Genomic DNA, 8003 nt, shown 5'->3' with positions numbered 1-8003 from the left:
TTGAGTGTGTCATCAAAGCCAACCCAGAGAAGATCTCAGTCATCACAAGGATGGGCCCGATTCAGAACATAAAGAGGGTACAACGAGTTACAGGGTGCCTCACCATGCTTAGCCGCTTTATCTCGTGCTTCGGCGAACAACATCTCCCCCTCTATCGGCTACCTGAAGAAGGTCGACCATTTCGAATGGATGCCTGAGGCCTAGGAGGCACTTGACATAGTCAAGCAGCTTCTGACGAAGGCCTTGGTCTTGGTCCCCCTAACCGTTGGGGGAACCGCTTCTGCTCTACATCACGGCCACCATGCAAGTGGTTAGCACCGCCCTGGTGGTAGAACAAGAAGAAGAGGGACACGCCCTCAAAGTGCAGTGTCCCATATACCACATTAGCAAGGTCTTGTCCGATTCCAAGACCTACTGCCCCCAAATCTAGAAGCTTCTGTATGTCGTCCTCATCGCCAAAAGAAAGTTGCATCACTACTTTGAGTCGCATCTAGTGATGGTTGTGACGTCCTTTCCTCTCGGTGAGGTCGTCCAAAATAGGGATGCCACGAGAAGAATTGCCAAGTGTGCACTCGAACTAATGGGTCAAGGCATTTCATATGCCCCCAAATGACCATCAAGTCCCAAGTGCTCGCTGATTTTATTGCAGAGTGGACCGAGGTCTTAATGCCACCAGCAGTCATCAACTAGGAGTACTGGATGATGTACTTCGATGGATCGCTGATGAAGAAAGGCACTGGCGCGGGCTGGTCTTCGTTTCGCCCCTCGGGGTATGCATGCGGTACGTGGTTCACATCTATTTCCCCTCCTCCAACAATGTGGCCGAATATGAGGTGCCCATCAATGACCTATGCATCACCATCGAGTTGGGCATTCGATGGCTTGACGTCCGAGGTGACTCCTAGCTGGTCATCGACCAAGTCGTGAAGAAATTAAGTTGCCACAATGCCAAGATGGCTATGTATTACCGAGAAGTCCACCAGCTGGAGGACAAGTTCGACAGTCTTGAGCTCAATCACATCCTGAGGTGTCACAATGAGGCGGCCGATGCGCTGGCAAAAGCGGCGTCCGGCCGAGAGCCGGTGTTGATAGGCGTCTTCGCCAGCGATCAGTATAAACCCACGGTCCTCTATGAGGAGCCAGAACAAGCCGGTGATGGGCCACCTACCCTGGGCTCGGGAGCTAACTAGCCATCGGCTCCATCCAGCCTCAAAGTCATGGAGCTTGATGAGGATCCAGTGATAGAGCCTGACCCTCTAGCTGACTTGAGAGCACCTTACCTTGACTACCTCTTCTGCGAGGTGCTACCGATGGACAAAACAGAGGCTCAATGGCTCACACGTCGTGCTAGGTCCTTTGTCGTTATTGATGGTGAGCTCTACAGGCGAAGCCACACCAGGGTCCTACAACGTTGCATCCCCATCGAACAAGGGAAGCGGTTGCTGAGTGATATCCTTAGTGGGGTCTACAGTCACCATGCCACGCTGAGAACCATAGTCAGAAACACATTCCGATAGGGCTTCTACTGGCCGACCATGGTAGCCGACGCTAAACATATTGTGCGCACCTACAAAGGGTGTCAATACTATGCTCGACAGACCCACCTGCCGACCCAAGCACTCTAGACGATCCCATCATGTGTCCATTCATGGTTCGGGGGCTCGATCTAGTTGAACCTCTCAATAGGGCACCTAGGGGCTATACGCACTTGCTTGTCACCATAGACAAGTTTACAAAGTGGGTAGAGGCTCGACCGATCTCTATGATCAAGTCCGAGCAAGCTGTGCTATTCTTCCTTGACATTGTCCATTGCTCTGGAGTCCTGAACTCCATCATCACGGACAATGGCACGTAGTTCACCAAAAAGAAGTTCCTTCGATTCTGCAATGAATACCAAATCCGCGTCAATTGGGCCATCGTAGCGCACCCCCACATGAACGGGTAGGTCGAGCGCGCAAACGGCTTGGTCCTACAAGGTCTCAAACCTAGGATCTTCAACCGGTTGAACAAGTTTGACGGACGATGGGTCATGGAGCTTCCCATGGTGCTCTAGAGCCAGAGGATGACCCCTAGCTGGGCCACTGGCTACGCACCATTCTTCATGGTCTATGGTTCCAAGGCTATCCCCCCAACCGACCTTGATTATGGAGCGCCAAGGGTCAGGGCGTACGATGAACAGGGAGCCAAGGCATCCCTTGAGGATGCCATGGACCAGCTAGATGAAGCACACGATGTTGCCCTCCTTCGCTCGTCTAGGTACCAGCAAGCGTGACGCCAGTACCACAGCCATCGAGTGCGGGGTCAGGCCTTCCACATCAGGGATTGGGTGCTCCACCTCATCTAGAGCAACAAGAACCACCACAATCTCTCTCCACCGTGGGAGGGACCATACATCATCATGGAGGTGCTCCGACCAAGCACCTATAAGCTCAAGACCATCGATGGCGAAGTCTTCGTCAATGCCTAGAACATCGAGCAACTACATCGCTTTTACCCTTAATATATGCATACTTTCTCTTATCAGTTTTGCTATCGACTCCCCGATCTTTAGTGACACCTGACCCCAGCAACGGCAAGGGGTCGGGCCTTACTCGGGGGCTAATAAGAGCATATCTTCTGGTAGACATTCTCTTCACCTGACCCTTTCTCACATTGAGACCTAGAAACAAGGGTTGTGAAAACAAACGCTGAGTAAAACTGGTCGGACTACAAGAAACCTACGCCCTAGCGGCTCTGACATTTTTGCTCACTAGCGAGATCAGAGTTTTTCCGTACCTCGAGCTTTATGACATTAATGACAGAAAGGGTCAATATGTGTCTAAGAGTATATCCACCTGGCAAACATTCTCTAGGCCCAACCCTCTTTCACATTGACACCTAGCAGCTAGGGTTACGAAAATGAACGCTGAGTAAAACTGGTCAGATAGCAAGAAACCTACGCCCCAGCGGCTACGGCGTTTTTGCTCACCAGCGTAATCAAAGTTTGTTCACCCACACCCCGAGCTTTACGGCCTCAATGATGGAAAGGGTTAGAACACACTAACCTTTTTATACAAAAAGGGGAGAAGGGCTAAAAAGCTATTTGGCCATAACAAAATTTAAGAGCTTGTCCATTTATTACAAATTCACTACATGGCTTATCTGCCTAAATAATTTTTTGGTTGGGATGATCTCATCCACTATCTTCGCAGGTAAGTCCTATGCCATCAGGTCACACAAATCGATCGGATGGCTTGGCCACTACCGAGAGATGGGTAAGGAGCAGTAGGATGCCCTATGCGGGTTATTCCGACTTTGTCACGAACGACGGACCCAAATTCCACTCGGACATATCTGGTAAGAGCTCCCTGAACACGTCACTCATGCCATCAAGGTAAGTCCTATGCCAGCGGGTGACCCAAGTCGATCAGATGGTTTGGGCCACTGCCAAGAGGCAGGTTACCCTTAATTTACGCATGTTTTCTCTTATTAATTTCGCTATCGAGCCCATGACCCCAGCAACGGTAGAGGGTCGAGCCTCACTCGGGGGGCTAGCAAGAGTGTCTATTTTAGTAGACATTCTCTATGCCTAACCCTTTCTCACGCTAAAACCTAGAGGCAAGATGTGCAAAACAAACTCTGAGTAAAACTAGTCAGACAGCAAAAAACCTACGCCCCAGCGGCTACGGCGTTTTTGCTCACCAACGTAATCAAAGTTTGTTCGCTCGCACCCTGAGCTTTATGGCCTCAATGATGAAAAGGGTTAGAATTCACTAACCTTTTTATACAAAAAGGGGAGAAGGGCTAAAAAGCTACTTGGCCATAACAAAATTTAAGAGCTTATCCATTTATTACAAGTTCACCACCTGGCTTATCTGTCTAACTAATTTTTTGGGCGGGATGATCTCATCCTCTATCTTCGTAGGTAAGTCCTATGCCAGCAGTTCACACAAATCGATCGGATGGCTTGGCCACTGTCGAGAGATGGGTAAGGAGCAGTAGGATGCCCTATGCAGGTTATTCTGACTTCGTCACAAACAAAGGACCTAAATTCCACTTGGACATATCCGGTAAGAGCTCCCCGAACACGTCACTCATGCCATCAAGGTAAGTTCTATGCCAGCAGGTGACCCAAGTCGATCGGATGGTTTGGGCCGCTGCCGAGAGACGGGTTACCCTTAATTTACACACGTTTTCTCTTATTAATTTCGCTATCGAGCCCATGACCTCAGCAACGGTAGGGGGTCGGGCCTTACTCAGGGGCTAGCAATAGTGTCTATTTTGGTAGACATTCTCTATGCTTGACCATTTCTCACGCTAAAACCTAGAGGCAAGATGTGCAAAAATAAACTCTGAGTAAAACTGATCGGACCGCAAGAAACCCACGCCCCAGTGGCTATGGCGATTTTGCTCACCAGCGTTATCAGAGTTTTTTCCCCATACCCTGAGCTTTAGCCTCCATTGTCCTAAGAAGGGTTGGGAGGGGTCCACCTGCAGAATCTCCATCGAGGAGAGGCCAGCCGATCGGCCAAGTCGATTAGATGGCTCGGGCGGCTATCGAGAGACGGGTAAGGATGCCCCAGGCGGGTTATGCCGACTCCATCACGAATGATGGACTCAGATCCCACTCAAACATATCCGATAAAGAGCTCCCCGAACCCATCACTCGTGCCATCGAGGTAACTTTACCAACCCTCATTCTACTTTTTTAGTGCATGATCATTCATTCATCCATTCTCATGCACGCATTCATACATTCATCCCAAACATCCAAGCATCGCATATGCAATTATTGCATCACAACGCTTCATGTCGCATCACGAAGCGGTAGTCATCTTATTCGATATGAGCGGCGACCGATCGAGGTTCGAAGGCTGGCCCACAAAGGACTCGAGGCCGCCTCGCATCAAATAGAGCCTAGGGAGAAAACGCAGATGAGCCCCAGCGGCCCTTGCTCAACCTGCTCAAAAGCAGATAGGATCATCTCTACCTTCTCGTTCGATCCTAACCTCGAGCCAAGCCCACATAATCTCCATCAAGGAGAGGCCAGCGGGCCACCTAAGTTGATCTCTAGAACAACTCAGGCATCTACCGAGAGGCGGGTTAAGGAGCAGTGGAATGCCACATGAGGGCTATGTCGACCCCATCACAAATGACGGACCTAGATTACACTCGGACATGCTCGTTTGTGAGCTCGCCGAGCGCGACACTCGAGCCATCGAGGCAGGTGTCGTTAGCTCAACCCCCTCCGATTAAGGAAACCATAGACAGGGTGACACATAAAACTCGGCTGACTCCTACCGAGCCTAACGGGGCTTAGGGACTCGAGCCGCCCGACCCTAACTCAGGAATCCAACTAACTAGGGTTCGAAGGCTGGCCCGCAAAGGGCTTGAGGCCACCTCGGGTTGAATAGAGCCAGGGGAGAAAACACAGATGAGCTCTAGCGGCCTTCGCCCGACCCGCTTAGAAGCGGATAGGGTCATCTCAACCTTCTTATTCGATCCTAACCTTGAGCCAAGCCCACCGAATCTCTGTCAAGGAGAGGCCAGTGGGCCACCTAAGTCGGTCTCTAGAATGACTCGAGCATCTGCCGAGAGGCGGGTTAAGGAGCAGTGGAATGACACATGAGGGCTATGCCGACCCTGTCATGAATGCTGGACCTAGATTCCACACAGACATACCCATTAGTGAGCTCAATGAGAGCGTCGCTTGACCCATCAAGGCAAGTGACGTTAGCTCAACCTCTCTGGTTGTGGAAACCGTGGATGGGGTGACTATCACAAAGACAGGCCGACCCTTGACTAGACCCCCACTATGTGCGGGGGCTTGAGGGAAGTTGGACTCGCAAGGAGACTAAATGCATGGTTGCAGAGCGATGAATCAGATCCTAGGGATGGGGTACTTTCAAAAACTAAGAATAACATTTCTAAAATAAGAGATGCTTTCTCTTACTAGTTTCGCTATCCTCTCCTCAATCTTTAGTGACACCTAACCCCAGCAACGACAAAGGATTAGGTCTCACTCGGGGGCTGATAAGGGTATATATACCCTTTCTGAAATAGTTGTCGTGCCTGACCCCTTCCTCATGTTAAAAAACCTAGTGGCAAGGTTTGCGGAAACGAACGACTGAGTAAGGCTAGTCAAACTATAAGAAACCTACGCCCTAGCAGCTATGGCACTCTTGCTTACCAGCATGATCAAGGTTTCCTGCCTACACCTCGAACTCTACAGTCTTAACAAACGGAAGGGTCAGAACACATTAACCCCTTTTCACACATAAAAAGGAGAAAACAAATTTGTTCACTCCAAAATAAAAGAACAGACTTGTTCGAACAAAACACATGGCCAGCACTTGTCCTATTATTACAAAAATGATCGCACGACCTATTTAACTAACTAGACCCTCTAGAGGAGAACTATGCCTTCTATCCTATTTGCTAAGTCCTGCGAAAGGCGAGCCACCGCCTTTCCATCTACTCCAGCTCGTGGACTTCATAGGCGGGCACATAGCCATGGCTCATTGCCTCCGACCGCACCACCTAAAGGTCATCATAGACAACTCTGAGGGTGGTGCTTGGGGTACCGAGCTCGTCACTCTCCACCTAAAGATTTCTCCTCACCTCGGTGAGGTCCACAGCCAGCCCCGTAGAAACGCTCTCGACCTCCAGCTTCTAGGTCTTCACATTTTCAAGCTCGACCTAGAGTGAGCCAACCTTCTACTGCATGTTGTCACACCCTTGGTAGGACTGGTCACGCTTTCAGAAATCCTAGTCACGCTCCTCGTGAGCTATGGCATGTTCGGAGCAGAGCCTCTTCGTAGTTTGGAACAGCTTATCCCGCAACTTGCGTAGCCGAGCGACCGTCGTGGCATCCAGGCTCACCCTCTTCTCCAGGGTCATGAGTTTCCCCTCAGCCCCAAGCATCAGATCCCTTTCCTCCTCAACTTCACCTACAAGGTCAAGGATCTGCTGGTGGGTCTCGGCGTCCCTCTAGAGTAACTCATCACGCTCCTTCTGAACCCTGGCAGCTTCTTTGTCATCCTTCCATGACCTCGCCGATATGGTCTCGAATGCCTTCTTTGCCTCGTCAGCATCCTGAAAGACTTGGCCACCCACGACTGAAGATTCGCCGCCTCCTCGATGAGGTGAGTCAGCTCGGCCACCCTCTATTGGGTGACAATAAGCTAAGCTGTCACCTCCCACATAGATGTACCTCCTCGATGAGGCGGTCCTAGGTTTCCTTCCTTTGATGAAGGAACCGAGAATTCCCTCAGCTATGAGGTATAAGGGACTACAGAAAGATGATGGTTAGCATACAAAAAGTATATAGAGGAAGAAAAGGGCAAGAAGCAGGATCAGACAAATACCCAGCCGGAGGGAACGACAACATCTCGCAATACGCCCATAGCATGGTTTAGGGCTTTGAGCACGGACGTGATGCCTACATCGAGGCTCTCCCACTCCATTGCTCTCTACGGCAGCGTCCAAGGTAAAAAGCTTCGACGACGGATCCTACGGATTGCCCACTAGAGCAGGGGCTCGCCCCACATGGGCGAGACACTACCCATTGACGTTAGGACTAGGGATGACTCCCCACTAGCTCCAAGCACTGCCAGCCCCTCTCTCAGTACCATGACTCCTAGGGACCCCTCAGCCGCATCCCTCTCCATCCAGCCCACGCCAGGCGCTGTCGCTTGGGCCACTGTTGGAACGGGTCGCGCCGGTGCCTCAGGTGTCGTTGCGGTTGCGCCCGACTATGACCCATCCATCATGGCCATCGCCACCTCCACCTGTGTCAGCGGGGTCATGACTGGCTGCACCGTACCCACCACAGTCGACACCATGAGTGCGGTCTGTAGCCCCATCCATCCTGCCATCGGTAGCGCTATCACGGCTGTCATTGACTGCTCCATGACCTTCAAAGGCTAGCCTTGAGCGCCTGCATCTACCCATCCCACCAAGGACATAGGCGCCACCATGGGCAACGCCTGATCGGCTGGTGACATGGTCATACTAGCATTGCT

Source organism: Miscanthus floridulus, chromosome 4 (assembly GCF_019320115.1).
Source record: "Miscanthus floridulus cultivar M001 chromosome 4, ASM1932011v1, whole genome shotgun sequence".
NCBI lineage: Eukaryota > Viridiplantae > Streptophyta > Magnoliopsida > Poales > Poaceae > Miscanthus > Miscanthus floridulus.
This window is presented reverse-complemented; position numbering follows the sequence as displayed.